The following is a 16,197-nucleotide window of genomic DNA, read 5'->3' as shown; positions in this document are numbered from 1 at the left end:
ACCTCAACCAACACTTAAAGATGCCAGATAGGCATCATGAAACAGACCACTGACGCTGCTGTTGAAATCTGCTACGTTTAGAAAACAGTGCAAGGAACACTATCACTTGGTCAAATTTAGACAGATTACTTTGACTCCAATTTTAAGTTTTTCTGAAACTCACATATATCTCCTTCACAGGAAGACAGGGAAAGGATACCTAACGGTTACCTAACTCACTGTAATCAAAGAAGAAAACACAAAGATACATATATAATCTACTTTGTTGCTTATTGCTCAGGAGCCAAGTAATGCCAATCCTTAAGAGGAAACAAAACAAAACAAAGTAAAACACAAAACTCAAGTTCCTTTCACTTTTGCATAAGACAGGTCTTACCCCGAGGTCTCAGAACGGGCTTCAAGATGACCTTAAATGCAGACAAAATCACGTATGTCTATTTCAGGGAGAACAGGGCCCCAAAGAACGGCTAAGAACCACTGAAGCAGACATTTCCAGGATCACTAAAACTCATCCGTGAACATTTTAAACAGAATTATACTACAGGTAGTGCCTATCTGAACGCATGTGCACAGTCCTCATACAAACCACCAAGCTGCCTGCCAGCACTGCCCATCACAGTACAGCTCACCACTCTCAAATCAGCCCCACACGGGAACATCACCTGCGTTCGGCACACACACACACACACACACACACACACACACATGCCAGCCACAGCAGCTCTCCATTCCCTAAGCATATACATGTTGTCAACAAAGCATGTTGCTAGTTGCCATTCCCAGAACAATACGGGCCTGGCCATTTCTGGAAAAAAAATACAGACATTCTTCCCAAAATATTACCCTATTTATTTACCATGCCTTGACCAAAGATGTTAAACATTACTACAAAACAAATAAAATTCCCACGCACCCTATGTACCTCATTAACCGGGGAAAAAAAGCATCACTCAGGTATTACTGAGGGTACATGGGAGATGCACATAAGATTAGTACTATGAGAATGAGGCTTGAACATGAGGACAATCAAAGATAGACTCACGCAGGCACATCCTGAGAACATGGTTGTGGAAAGCACCCTTTTCCAAAGGCAAAAGCACATTCCTTTGACTGGCACAAGCCATTCCTGACAATGGATTCGCGATGACAGGGGCTGCTCTGCTCGGCAATCAGGAAGTGTGTGTGTGTGTGTATGTGTGTGTTGTGGGGGAGGGATGTACTAGATGCCATCAAAGACTGGCCCTCTTCAAAGAGCATATGGGATCTTAAACCGTGAAGACAGACTTCGAGGGTGAGGCAGGGGCATTTATCATTTCTACTGGATTTATCATTTCTACATTCTCTCGACAATGAACAGGTTATATGCAGATATAACGGGGGTGTCACTACCTTTAATGTCTCTCATCTAACAATCTTAAGTAGAGCCTGATTGGAGGGGAGGAGAGGGTGGGGGTGGAGAAAGGTCTGCATTACCCTCTGGGGTGAATGTTGAGCGGGTGTACACTAGATGCATTTTATCTCGGGCGGCACAATACTCCCGGGGGCTGGAGGTTTGAGCACAACCGCAGGGCGGGGGAGGCAGTGGGTGTAAGCCACCAGCTGCAGGGCACGAGAATGCTCGCAGGAGGACCGGTGCAAGCCTCCCCTCGGCCCGCTAACCCGTGCAACCCCAGCCTCCCCTCGGGCCTCGGGCGAGCAGACTTTCTCTGCAAAACTGGAGCCCAGCCCGGGTCCGAGAGAGACGGCGCGAGGGGGCAGAAGCGGGCGCCCCGGGCCCAGGCTCGGGGCCAGAAGAGCGCAGCGCCCCGGGCCTCCGCGCCGGATGGGGGCTGCTCCGGCCTAGCGCACGCAGCTGCCTCGGCGAAGGGTTATCCCGGCGCCCAGAGCCCTGGCCGGCCCGGCGGGCTGCAGAGAGGAAGGGCTGCGGCGAGGGGCGCAGCCGCGACGCTGGCGTGTGCGTGGGGGCAGGGGCTCCTACTCACCCGGGCCGGCCGCCTCCGCCTCCGCCGCCCCGACCGCCGCCTCGGCGGTCCATCCCTGCGGCGGGGCCCTGTAGCCGCGGCGCTCGAGTAACAACCGCCGGCCCGGCCGGCCCCTCCCCCCTGCCCAACGTCTGTCCTCAGGGCCGCTCCGCAGACCCGGCCTCGGCCGCCGCCGCCGCCGCCGCCGCCGCAGAGCTACGTGGCCGCCGCTCCGACGTCTCGCGACTCCCTTCCGAGCGCGCGAGGGCGAGCGGGGCCGGCGGGGCGGGCGGCGCGCGGGGAGGGAGGCAGGGGAGGGGGTGTGCGTGTGTGGATGTGTGTGCGGAGAGGGGGCAGGGAGGGAGGGCGAGCGGCGGCGAGAGCGCGCGCGCGCCCGCGGCCCTTTCCCTCCCCGGCCCCCCCGCCCAACAGGGATCCCGACACCTCCCTCTGCCCGCCCCCCTGGCATCCCGGCCGCTGGGCGCGGCGGCGCGCATGCGCAGCCCCTCGGGCCGCCCCGGCGCACCTTTTCTCCCTCTTGCCACTGTGCGAGCGCCCCGCCGCCCACAGAACCGCCGACTCCCGCTCCACCCCCGCCCTCCGCCCACTCCGCCCACTCCCGAGCGCCCAGGTAAAGGCGTGGGCTGCGCGTGCGCACCGCTCTCCCGGGGTCTGGGGGCGTGGTTGCTGAAAGGAAGGCAAAACCGAGAAGGGGAGGGAGCTTTGGGCAGCGGGTGTGGGACTGCGCGAAATCCGGGGCGGGTTAGGATTAGGGAAAGGTAAAGAGAGGAGAGGAGGCCGAAAGTAGAAAAGTAGGCCCAAGAGAAATTGAGCAGTAAAAGAGCCTTTGGTTTATGAAATAAAGTAAAACAAAAGTCTGGACTGTGGTCTCCTGATTCCTGGAGGGCAGTTTGAGTGACAGAGGACAGAAATAAAGGAGGCAAAATATGAGCAGTGGTGGTCATTCGCCAGATGAACGAGACAGCCGATAAAAACGAGAAATTTAGAGATTGGCAGAGTGGTCAGAAAAACAAATTTAGAGCGGCGCGTGCTCTGCGGCCAGGAATAGGGAAGGGGATGTGTGCGCTTGAGACACAGAGCTGCTGCAAGAAAGGAAGCCTCCACTGTAAGTATTACAGCATTATGACTAATTAGCTATTAATCATTAATATAATTAATGGTACTATTAGCTAACAAGGTAGCATTTATCCAAGTTCAGAGCCAAAAGAGGCTGTCCAGAAATGAAAGTGCATGGAGTACCGAGAGGGGGAGTGAACCAGGCAAGGTGAAGGCCTAGGTGGAGAAGACCCAAGGCACTGCCTGAGGTTAGCATGACCTTCTCCCTGCCACAAACCAAACTGCCCTAATGTTTTCCAAATCTTGTCTTAATTGGAACTCCTTATCCTCCTTCCATTATTAAAAGCACACTTTACAAATGCTCTCACACTAAGGCTGACCTCTCTAAACATTTTCAATACAGATGCAGCTACTTCTCCCCAAAATAGTACCTCCACCCCAAAAAAAATTCCTGCAGGGAGTAAAATGACCCAAGTCTGGGACAAGGTTAAGGAAGAGATGCAAACTTTATAAATAAAGGGGTTCGAGGGCTAACTCTGTCCTTGGTCCCTTCCAAAAACAGATACTCCGTTTTTGTTACACTTGAACTCTAGAGTCCTGGGATTGTAATTTCGCAACTTTGGGTCATGTTCTTCAACAGTGAGTGTCTTCAGTGGATAAACACTAAAAATATCAGAATTTCAGCAGGTAGAAAGAAAATCTTCAGGCAGAACAGGAGGAAATAAGCATAAGTAGTGAAAGGAAAGACTTCAATTTGATGTAGGGAAGAATTTGACATCCCTGGGGGCTGGTGAGCCCAGAACATCTGACTGAGAGGTCTAGCTTTGCCATCTAGGACGCTTGATCCATTCCCCACCCTCTGCCTGTCAGAGCTGTCCTGCTTGTGCAGAGTGATGGCTAAAGAAACGAGGAGACCTTCCAAGACTCTGTGACTCTCCACCCACAGGCCAGCCCTCTGAAGAGCTCCTAGTAATTAGAATCGTAATATTATTACCTTCCATTTGAGGAGAGCTTTATGATTTTTGCAGGGAGGTTATGTCCATTAGCTCATCAGATCTTCCAACAACCCTGTGAGGCAGGCAGGACAGGTATTATTCCCAATGAAGGAAATTCAGGCCAAGGTATGTCTAATGGCTCAGCCAAAGTCACCCAGCCCAGTGAACAGTGGGGCCAGAACAGGACCGAGGTTTTCTGACTTCCAGTGTGCTGTTCTTTCAAAGGGTCTGACAGGCCCACTCCGGAAAACTGCTACATATTCCTATGGTGTAAAAACAAGTAGCCTTGGCACGTGATGGAGAATAATTCTCATGTTCGGTTCCACGTCTGCATCTCCTTTATTTAACATGTTTTTCCTTCTTTCTCTCTCCAGGACCCTGGCACTTGCTGCTGTGTATCTGAAGCCTTGGTGACTAGTAGTTTGGAAGGCCTTGGGCCTCAGGGCAGGCAAGGAGATCCCAGTTCCTCTGCTGTCTCTTAGATGTTCCCTTCACAAACCTACCAAAAGAAGGGGGCTGCCAACCAATGTCATCACTCGACCTGTCACAAGAAGAGGGCATTTGCTCTCAGTCAGACTGCTCGTTCTGGTGCCTCCTTCTTCAGTGGCTGGCACTGCAGCCTGGCAGTCATTGCAACATTTAGCACCCACATCTGGCCTTATTGGAAAATCAGGCTTCTCTTATCCTGGTTTCCTGGACTGGGACATTCTTCACTAACTTTCTCCTGAAGGTACTGGGCAGAAAACAACAGAACCCATTTTTAAAATTTATTTATTTACTTCTTTTTTTTTTTTTTTTTTTTTGCAGTGGAAGATTTGCCCTGAGCTAACATCTGTGCCAATCTTCCTCTATTTTGTGTGTGGGTCACCACCACAGCATGGCTGACAAGTGGTGTAAGTCTGTGCCTGAGATCCAAACCCGTGAACCTGGGCTGCTGAAGCAGAGCTTGCCAAACTTAACCACTACACCACAGGGCCGGCCCCCATTTTTTTAATGTAAAAGTTTTAACAAAAAGTTCTGTACACTTTGACAGTTCTGAAAACCTTGAAAGATTTAATTTAAACAGCAGGCCATCTATCTGGTTCCTGTAAAGTGAGCTGGACAGCCTGGTACAAACTCCCTGTTCACCGCATTTCTTTGCTCCCCAAGTTTCCAGAGATGTGCCCCTAGTCCGTAATAATTCTTACCAACTGTACTTATTTAGAGGCAGTGGCTGTGGCTCCTTGCCCACCCATTAATTAATATAACCCTGTCTTACTGCACCAGACTTGGGGCTGAGTCATGGTCATGGTCATCAGCCTACTTGTAGTGCTGTGACCTTTGCTCAGTCACTTCACCTTTTAGACTTTGTAAAAAGAGGGGATTTTATGGCTCTTAGAGCCTTCCAGATCTGATACCTAGGATTCTACTCTAGAAAGTTGACCGTGTTCGTTAACACCTTCTAATTCCACTCCTTTCCTAGGAATTACTATCCTGTTATCATGTCCAAGCCCTTCCTGTAGGAAACTGCCCCTTTTATAGAATGGATAAAACTGTCCTGGGCTCCCCTTTTCTATTCACACTTTTTTCTCGTATCTCTAAGTGGTAGTGTTTAGAGACAGCTCAGAAAGCTGGACTTTTGGCTTTTCTGCCGTAGGGCTTGTATGTGGATGTGCACTTGTGCACATGTGCGTATATGTATATGTCCCATCTTAAAGGGACGTGGGCCATCGGCACTTTCATTCTGTGCCCCCTCCCCTCCCACCACCCCGACTTGAGTTCTAGTGTAAAGTTAAAATAAATGCCAGGATGCTGTAGAAGAGAAAAAGAGGATGCACTAAAAGGCCAGGCATGTGAGCGGAGCAGTTTTACCTTGGGGACAGAGATGAGAAAGGCTACTAGGCTAGCCATGTCACTTCAGCCTAACGCTTGGTTGTAGCTGTAGCATGGCCTTGGGACCGTCATTTGGGTCACAGCTCCCTACAGCTATGGTTTGAAACATTTCAGAGCTTAGACTTTGGTCCGGTGTCCTTATCATCAAAATGCATTTTGTAATTTTTTCAAAATCAGATTTATGTGATCGTTTCTACAAATCTTTCTTTCACATTACCTCATTTAATCCTTCCCTCAACCCTGGGAGGTAGGAAGAGCAGAAAATGTTGCCCCCACTATTTTTTTTTTTAACAGTGAGTAAAAATGAGGTCCGGATTTTAAGGGTCACATGGCTAGAATTAAAACCTGGGTCTCCAAGGTCCGAGTCCAGGCTTCTCTGTGACACCACACTGTAGCCCTTTGCTGGACATCATACAAAGCAAATTGAACAGATGTGGTCTCTGCTCTGTGGAAGTTTGGACTCAAATGGACAGCCACAATTCCAGCAAACATGAAAGGACAACGTGATTCACAGTCAGCTCACATCCGCCAATAAATAAATGAGTTAAATAGATAAGGAAAGCCATGTTTACCTGGTCTACTAGCGTTTTTTAAATTCCAGTTGGGTGGAAAGGACAACATTAACAAGGATAAGGTTTAGGCCAGTCCCATCTCTGCCTGCTTGCTTTGTACATAGAAAAATATTTGTAGCTACACTGCGTGCTCTTTCCCCTCCTAGTCTTCAACATTTTATCAACCTTCCTGGAGCATCTACCGAGTGTTGCACAAGGTGGGAATCAAGGACCATTAAGAAACCATCTCTGCCTTCAAGCAACGTCTTCAACCATTTTCCTAATTCAAAGCACTGTGAAAGCATCAGTTAACCCTGTGTTTGCCATCTCTACTGATGGAGAAAGGACAAACCAACTTGGTCCCCATCTTATCATTAGAGAGCCTGAGATTCACCTTTATCCATGCAAGACGTCCAGTTAGGACAGTAGAGAGGTGGACTTTGGAATTTGAGGAACGTTGGTCCTATCCCAGAAGCCAAGCCAGCACACCGTGACCTGCAACAGCTTAGCTTCCTGGATATCTAAGCAAAGGCAGAGAGGAAACTTGGGGTTAGGGATTTTGGGCAGCTGAGGGCAGGGACCCCAGCAGAACATCCTCTTATCTCTAAGCGACTGTTACAGCCCAATTTCCCCCCCTGGGGGATCTGCCCCAGGGTCTGTCTACAGCAGAGTGATCTAAGGCGTTAGGCCTGAATTGTGTTTGAGACTTTAAAGAGGCTCACAGGTTCTTTTAAGCAGCAGGCTTAATTGTTGTCTGTAATTGATGTGACATATGCCCCAGAGGCATGCACTGAGGTCCAATCGAAGACATGGTTTTTAAAAAATCGGAATTAATTAATTAAAGAAGGAGCTACATGGGGCTGTGAGTTAGTGCCAAACCCTGTAACCCTAAACCAGCCAACCCACCCAACCGGCCTCACCACCTGAGGAATAATCCCGAAGTTCTCACGGAGGTGGGATCAGAGACCTGGGATGCAGTGCAGGAAATGGAGGCTGCAAGGGGGAAGGGTGGGGCTCAGGGTGGCTCTCTCAGCTTTCACGATCTCTAAAAGGCTTGGCTCTGGGCAACTGTTTGGGTGCAAAAAGAAACGTTTTGGGAGCTAGGAAATTGCGGAAAAGGGAATGCTATGACAAAGGAGGTATGTGAGATTATGGGGAGGGGCAGCAAAGAGAGACAAGTGTCTGGAGCTGGGGGCTGGAATGGGATGGGGAGCTGTTGGCAGGTGTGAAGAATGGTGGAGCCACTCAGGGAGGGAGGGACTGGGAAGATCTGGGGGTGGTGAGGACCCTGTGGGTGGAGCTCAGAGGCAGTGGGGCCCGGATGTCGGGGCGGGAACATGATGCCTGGGGCCTCCAGCATTCCGAGGAGGTATTAATTAAACCCCTGACCTGAGGTCATTAACAAAATGTAAGAGTTGGGTTTAGAACAATAATAACAACAATAATAACAATTAACCATAATGAGACCTTATCTGCAGCAAGTTGTTCCTAGAGCTCGGTAGGCATTAACTCATTAATTCCCCTGGCCCCTCAGGGCCACCTTTTTCTAGAAGTCAAGGAGGTGCAAGGGGACACAGGTAATCCTTGTGCAGTTTGGCCTGCTGCCATTGGTTGGATGGGTTAGCTCACTTGCAGAGGCATAAAATCCAGGGTTCCCTTAGGGTTTCATAAACTGTTACAATCTTTTGCTTTTATTTAGAGTCTCTGAAATGGTGCTTAAAAAGGGTGAACACAGAAATGTAGAAGTCAGCCACCACAAGATGTCTAACCAATTTTGATGTGAAAACTCAAGTCCTGAGAACACCAGGCTGAATGCTGTGCTGCAGAGGAGAGCGGCCTGGACATGGCCACCTCGTGGCCATCTGCATAAAGCCCCAGTTAGTGGCAAGATTGAGCCTTACCCTGCAAACAAGGTAAAGTGGAAGACTTCAGGTGTCTACCCTCCACAGACCAAGGAGGGAAATTTAGGACAAGGGCTCAAGGCAAGTAAAAAGAGGGGCATCATTCTAGAATGGAGGAGTCATATGGGACGGACAGAGCCTGGGAGCCCGGACCCTTGAGCAAATCTTAGTGCCAACAGTGACTAGAATTACAGATTTCAACTGTTCTTTCATTTATGTGTTTTTCATGTAACAGTAATTACTACAAATTTTACACATTCAATCCGAAGACAGATTTTCATTTGCATCCCATAGATGGCGAGTCTTCATTGTTATCCTAGTCAAGATCAAAGCCAACAAAATAGACTGTGCATTGTATAGCACCTTTTTTTTTTTAAACAAATAATCCCAATATACTTAAACAGAATGGGTATACTAGTAGTCTACAAGGTGGATTTGTATTCAAGCAGGGATGATGCTCCCACTAATGAAGCGGGCAGGTGAGATCCAGAGCAGGAGCTGAGCTTGTCCAAATCTCAGAGTTGGGCAGCAGCAGAATTTGTGCCACAGTTGAAGAACCATCACCATTCATGTCAATGACAAAGGAGAGTCCAGTCCTCAGTACTCTGACCCTCTCCAGCCCTCTAGAATCAAAGCCTTCCTTCCTTTCCCTGTGTCGCCACAAAGAAAGTCACCCATAAGCAGGTACTAGAACTTTCATAGCCCGAATACCAATCTACCTTGTAGATCGCATCAAAGGACATACCATAAAGTGTGATATGGTGAAGCTGGGGAATGGAGTGTTCTGGTTAATCAAATAATCTGCTTAACAGGGTAGTACTAAACATATAGTAACATTTGAGACATACTGAAGTTATTCATTATTTATCTAAAATTCAAATTTAATTGGGTGTCCCGTATTTTATCTGGAAACTCTACTGGTAGGTAAACTGCTAGGAGATTTGTATCCACCCTTTCGGAGTTCCTTAGAGAAAAAAGCACCAGGAAGGAGAGAGAGACTTTGATAGCTTCAGGTTCATTGGTACTAGGAAATGGAGACAGAGAAGAAGGCCACAGATGTCTTAGGGAAGCAAGGACCCAGAACCAGGTGCTCACTCCCTCTCTCTGTAAGCACACACATCATCACCCTGGGGGCCTGGGTGAGATGTCACCAGGTCTTCAACAGGCCCCATGTCAAACTCAACAGTTGTGTCAGAGCTCTCAGGGAAGAAAGCTTAAGAGAAAACATCACCTACTCTTTAATATTATCCAACACCCAGACAGAATCCTACCATAAGATGGGAACAGATGTGGGCAGCTTCTTTCCCTCATTTCTTTATACCAACAGAGAGGATGAAGGTGCGTGCTCCGATGAGCAATGTGGTGCCGTTCAGAAGGGCTGCATGTTTCCTCTGTGCCAGGGAATCCTCTGGTGCCTAAGTACCTCCTTCCCTGTTGTGCTGATGGTCCTGGGGAAATGGCCCCATAGGAAGCTAGGTTCTGCTTTGCATGGCATTCACTGTGAATGTCTTTTTCCTGACCAGGTTGCTGTTCTTAGCATGTACTGAGCACCACGATGTTCCCAGTTTATTGAGTGCTTTTCACTTTCCTAAGTGTTTTACCTCTATTATCTCATACAGTCCTTCCAACTACGCTTTGAGGTAGGTGGTAGGAAACAATACAAGGTCACGTAACTCTTAATGGCAGACTCAGGACTGAACTCAGGTAGATGGACTCCTAAGTCTTCTTTTTTAACCACAGCGCTCTACTGCCTAACGCCCAAACTCACTCACACCACTCTCCTGGGCAGAATTCTTCAATGGCTCCATGGTAAGCAGAATAATGGCCCCCTAAAGATGTCCACATCCAATCCCTGGGACCCATGAATATGTTACCTTACATGGCAAAAGGGACTTTGCAGATGGGACTAAGTTAAGGATCTCAAGATGGGGACCTTATCCTGGGTTATCTGGGGTCCAGTGTAATCACAAGAAGAATCAGAGAAGAAGATATGACCACAGAAGCAGAGGTCAGAATGACGTGATTGCTGGCTTTGAAAATGGGAGAGGGACATGAGCCAAGGAATGTGGGCAGCCTCTAGAAACTCAAATAGGCAAAGAACGGGTCTCCCCTAGAGCCTCCAGAAGGAGCACAATCTGCGGACACCTGGATTTCAGCCCAGGGAAACTTCTGACCTCCAGAACAGTCAGATAATAAATCTCTGTTGTTTTAAGCCACTACATTTGTGGTAATTTGTTACAGAGGCAATTGATACATACAGCTCCCATTGCCAAAAGAGAACTCTGAATTGCTTCACAAGGCTTTCAAGGGCCCTGTGTTACCATCCCCTGCCTAGCTGTCCCCTTCCCCGTGCTTTACATGCTGAACGTCTCCAGGCTCCTCCACAGGCCATGCCCTCTCTTATTTTCATGCTTTGCATGTGCTGTTTCTTCCACCTGGAACACCCTCTCCTCACTTGTTTGTCTGGCAAAATCCTCATCCTTTATGTCTCAGCTCAAACAATAACTCCTCTGTGAAGCCTTTCCTACTTCCTCCCAAGGAACTTAGGGCTCCTTTCCTGTGCCTCTGCTGCATTCCATAAGCACTCCCGTTAAAGCAGTCCCCATATTTCAAGGACCCTCCCTAGACTATAAGCTACCTGAGGGCATGGACCTCTCTTTCCACCTTTGGTCTCCCTTAGCAAAGCATGGCCCCTGGCACATCAAAATAAAGGCCCCCAGAGACCAGAGCTCTTATCCTGACTGCCAGTGTGCCCTGGACCAGCAATGCAGCCCTTCCGGCCCCATCTCTCTATCGATAACAAGCGTTGCGAGAATCATCCCTTCCCTTCCCTGGTGAGAGATGAAGATGAAGGAAATCAGGCATGGAAGTGTTTCAAGTCTGAAAAAGAAAAAGGCGTTAATCCAAGTTTTGTAATATTCCAGTTGTACCCACAGTATATAATGCTTCCTCTCCAAGTCTCCATTTCTTCAACTGGGAAATGCCTCTCCATGTGCTTTATAAAGACAGGAACCACATTCCTTCCCGCCCATTGTATCCCCTGCGTCCGCACTGCCCTTTACTCTCAGGTGGATACTCTGGTGGTGGGTGGTGAAGATCTTAGGGGAGGCTTTCCCACATTCTTCAGATTCATGGCTTCTCGCTAATGCGCATGTCGATGTTGGGTATCATCTGAGCAAAGGGTTCCCCACAGTCGCTGCATTCATGTAATTGAGTCCCATGATATTGAGTCAGATGTGCCTTCCAAGCCTCCAGACTCGCCCCGCGGGCTCTCCCACAGACACAGCAGACACAGGTTTCTTTCCTGTAGGAATTCTCTGAGGTTGTATGAGATGGTTACTCCACCCAAATAAAGGCCTATTCGCATTTATTATGCCTATGAATTTTTTTCTGTATGAATTCTCTGATGTTTAATGAGAAGTAAAAGGCAAATGGAGGTCTCATAAAGGCCTATTACTTACCCAGCCCTGTGCCCAGTGTTCAGAGGGACTCCAAAATGTAAGGATTGGCCTCTGCCCTCTAGAAGTTTACAACCTAGTCAAGGAGACAAGATTTGTGTAGAGCCATGGCCCCATAATGATGTTTCAGTCAACAATGGGCCACATGTACGAAGGTGGTCCCCTAAGATTAGTACCATATAGCCTAGGTGTGTAGTAGGCTAGACCAGCTAGGTTGTGTACGTTTCACTCTGTGATGTTCACATGAGGACAAAATCACCTAACAACGCATTTCTCAGAACGTTTCCCGGTTGTTAAGCAACACATGACTGTAGGTGAAGCAGCTGGGGAACATGAGGCATCGTGTAATCATACCAAGCCACAGAGTTTAATGGAATTAAATGGGAATTCAGATCAAGGGGTGTTCAACCAGAGATTGACTAGATAGGAAGGGTGGCATGAAAAATGTTAGACTTTAGCTCAACCTGAAAGGATGGTAGAATTGAGGCTGGAAAAGAGAAGAGGAAAGTATTCAGGATGTGGCTGAACAGCAGGAGCAAAGTCATCCTTCTGTAGGGACTCGCTGTTTTAGATCCTGCAGGAGAAAGAGAAGGGTGGCGGGAGGGAAAAAGAGAGAGAGAGAGGGAGAAGGAAAGAGAATGAGGGGGAGAGAGAAAGAGAGAGAGAGAGAGGAAGAGGGAGAGAGAGACGGAGAGAGGGGGAAAGAGAATGAGAGGGGGAGGGGGAGAGAGAGGAAGAGAACGAAGTGGTGAGGGGGGGCAATAAAGAGAGAGAGAATGACAGGAGGAGAGAGAGGAAGAGAGGGAGAGACGATGGGGTGGGAGAGAGAGGGTAGGAAGGAAGGAGTGAGGGGAGAGAGAGGAGAGAAGGAGAAAAAGAGAGAGAGAAAGAGAGAGAAGGAAAAAAGAAAAAGAGAGAGAAAGGAAAAGAAAGAAAGAAGGAAAGAAGCCCATTCCAATGTAGTGATTTGCCCCTTGATTTAAGAAATTCCCACAAACTTAGGACAGCAGCCTTTGAAAATTTTATTTCTCTGATGCTGTTCTCATTTTAAAGCTCCAGCCACTTTCACCTTTACCGGGCACATCTAAAAAGGAGCGCTTTACCACAGCACTTCATATGCACAGCTCTACCCCACCCACCCTCACCCCCAGCATTCTTGGGGCCCATTCCAGTTCCAAGACCAGGTATGTCACCCCCCAGGGTGACAGAGGCACCGAGTGGGGAGAGAACCCCACTGGGGAGAAGGCCCCAGGAAAGCCCACATCCCCATCACATCCTTTGAAAAAATTTCCATATGGGATGTTGACATTTAGAGAGAAGGAGGGTCACCAGATCCAAAGTCTTTTACTTTTGTCAGTTTCATGGAAGTTTCTTGAGAGAATTCCGAGTAGGGAGTGCTTTATAACATTTCCTTGTTTTCTCCATTCCCCAGGGCAAAGGAGAAGCAGGAGGGTGGAATTTGCAGTGTCTCATCTTGGTGAGATAGTTGGAAGACTTTTCTACCAATTATAATGGTTAAACACTGACTCAACATCCAACAACTGCATGAGCGGTCAGAGCGTTCATTCATGGGCAAGTTTCAAAATGAGACCCGGAGCACCACCTGTCATGGACGATGGAGCCAGAGAACAGAGGGGTGGATTTCACACCCAGAAAGGTGGCTGCTTTCTGGAGAGTCTGCAGGAGCCAATACTTCCTAACACGGTGACATTGGGAAGTGCCTTTGCAGCCCTCCTCAGTTTCATTGCCCAAAGGGTTTGTTTGTACTGGGAATTCTTAGGCTCTTAATTCTGTCCCTGCTTCCTGTGCCACTTCCGTAGGAGACTGGATTCGGGAAGGGAGGGACCTCACCCCCCGGGGAGAACAGATTGGGGGCTGGTGCCTTTCAGATCTTACCATGTGGACATCCTGTTGGAACATTCTCCACTCCTCCCCAGCAAGGCACACTCCACTCTGTGAAGAATTCAGGCAGGAAGTAAAACAGATCTATGTGGCTGCTGTGGAAGTGCAGCCCAAACTCACAGGGACCCCAGATAGGTGTCTACCTCCTCTGCTAGTTTAGGGGCTCCTCCAGGGCAGGAGGCTTGTCTGTCCTGGTCGCCGTCAGAGCTGCCTCAGTACCTGTCACAGTGCCTGTACACAGCAGCTGTTCAGTAAAGGTCTGTTGAATAAATCAACTATAAATGTGGAAGTGATTCCCTTAAAGAGCTCTTTGCTCTTGCTGAGATGTTTGAGAAAGCAGCAAGAATTCTAGTGAGCATTGCTCCTGTGTGAACCCAGAGAGCTGGCGGTGGGAACAGAAGCAGGAACCAGTGCAGTCATGGCCAAAAACAGCCAGGGAGGAGAAGATCCCTCAGGATTCCGGTGTTGTGTTGTGTGCAGTTGGGGTGAAACCAAAAGGAAGATTTGTCTTTCTCCAGAGAGCACCTCCAGAGGGCAGAGGCCATGTCTTATGCCTCTACACTCATAGCTTCCAGCAGAGTGCCTTGCACCTAGTAGCTGCTTAGTAAACACTTGATAAATGCATGCTTGTCTGGTTGGCTGGCTCTGGGAGGCACTGAGGATGTGAGAGCTTGTGGAGTAAACAGCAAGTTCTGTTTATGGCCTTCTCTGCTCCAACTTCCTCAGACTACTTTTCTATGTTGTCTCACCTCTGCTTTAAGCCAAAAGATGTCCCCAAAGATTGCTTCTCTCTAGGTGGACAGCAGATAGTGGGGAAGATGACTCTAGCACTTGCCAACTGGGTCTCAGGCTGTTGGGCCATCCCCTCCCTTCTCCTTGGGATCCCCTCTGCCAGACAGGACCCATGCATTTTGTAGGGTTCCATTCAGCCCCCCCAACCAATCATCAGGTTGTCCTTCACATTTCCATCTAGTCTTTCTCCCTTTGATCTCATCTCAGCAGGCAGGGACATGTCACCACTGGAAGCCTGGTGTTAGCAAATGTGTGCACATATGCACACACCCTTTCCCTGTCTCTGAGCCATTGTCTGGCCCTCTGCCTCTGGGCCTGGCCCATCTTTACGAGACTCTTCCTCTCCTGGGATGCTGAATGTGGCCTCTGATGCAAGAGCACTGGGCACTTTGCATGTCTGCAGCGTTGGCCTCCCTCAGAGGCTTGGGGAAGATCCATTCATACGGCAGGACCTTCCAGAGAGACATGAAACCAGGAGCCTGACCTCATGGTGCCCACAGTGCCTGGCAAGGAGGGTACCAGCTCTGCCTCCTGGCCCCAGCCCAGTTCTCTCTTCTAGAAGCCACACCTTCCCTGGCTCTCCTCCAGGCCGACCAGATCTGCCCCAATTGGGGAGGGATAATCATGGTCTAGTGAGTAGGGGAGGGAGGGGGGTCTCTACCATAGGTCAAATCGTTCCCCTGGCTCTGTGCCTCACTTTCCTCCTTGAGAAATTCTGCCCATGCTTCCAGGGTTAGGAAGTTGCTCAGCACTAGGAAGTTCCCTGAGCTCACTGGGGAAGAAACCCACAGTCACGTGTGTTCCCTTGGAGCCAGGAGACACCCATCCCGCCCCACCCCGGGAGGCCTTGCTAGTTGGTGACGCCAGGCCAGCAAGGCAGGGTCCTGCAGGATGAAAGCTCAGAGAAACCAGAGCAGGAATAATAATGATAATCATCAGCTGCTGCATCTTAACCATCCAGGAATGCAAGGCCCCACGCCCTGTGTGCCTCACACCCCAGGACAATCCAAGGGCTCCTCTCCCTTCATTTTATTGCAGCGATCCCACACTCTGCCATTCCCAGCCCAACCCATTTGGGTTCCCAAGGACTGCAGTCCAGCCACTGGCTCATCCACCACCCAGGTTCCATGGAAAGACTCAGCTCGGTGAGACCCAAGCCAGCAGCTGGGTAGGACGCCCAGCTACTTGGAAACTCAGGCTCCAGGGTTTCCCAGAGAAGCAGCCTGCCCGCCACTGGCCTGGAGCACTTTCCCACAGACCCATCTATGTCTGGTCAGTGTGAGGTCCAGGAGCTTTACTTGTGTCAATATAAATCTGAAATCATGTCTTGACTGGGCCACAAACTAACTCACCATGGGACCCTGGGCAAGATTTGTTTTGTTTTTAACTTCTTTGAGTTCACTGCCTTGCCTGCCCCGAAACTTTGCAAGGCTCCTAATGCTCCCTGAAGATAAACTCTGGCTCTCATAGTCCATCATGTGGCTACTTGAAATCTGATTCTAATCCACCTTTCTAACTCCACTCTCCTTCTTCACCCTCCAGAGACCAGCCGGAAGTAAGTACTCACTGTTGGTCATACATAGCTCACGCTTTTCCATTCTGGGGCTTTGGCCCTTCTTCAGGAATGTCATTTCCTCCATCTCCACCTGCCAGACTCTCCTAGCCTTCAAGGCCGAGGCCAGAGGTCA

General features: G+C 49.3%; 1 protein-coding gene and 1 long non-coding RNA gene across 2 annotated transcripts in view; one reads left to right on the top strand and one right to left on the bottom strand.

Moving 5' to 3' along the window:
- Positions 1 to 2,122, bottom strand: part of ZNF652 (zinc finger protein 652) — a 50,546-nt gene extending 48,424 nt beyond the window's left edge. Inside the window, exon 1 of the mRNA XM_014833712.3 lies at positions 1,983 to 2,122. The gene's annotated coding sequence lies outside the window, so the exon portion shown is untranslated. The remainder of the gene's footprint in view (positions 1 to 1,982) is intronic.
- Positions 2,123 to 2,437: 315 nt separating this feature from the next.
- LOC123276324 (uncharacterized) lies at positions 2,438 to 15,781 on the top strand. The gene is made up of 4 exons (XR_006512700.2): positions 2,438 to 2,592; positions 4,408 to 4,763; positions 8,156 to 8,369; positions 13,248 to 15,781. It is a non-coding gene; the product is annotated as an uncharacterized lncRNA (long non-coding RNA).
- The last annotated feature ends 416 nt before the right edge of the window (positions 15,782 to 16,197 follow it).

The sequence above is a fragment of the Equus asinus genome, chromosome 13 (assembly GCF_041296235.1).
Source record: "Equus asinus isolate D_3611 breed Donkey chromosome 13, EquAss-T2T_v2, whole genome shotgun sequence".
In the NCBI taxonomy this organism is placed as follows: Eukaryota; Metazoa; Chordata; class Mammalia; order Perissodactyla; family Equidae; genus Equus; species Equus asinus.
This window is presented reverse-complemented; position numbering and strand designations above follow the sequence as displayed.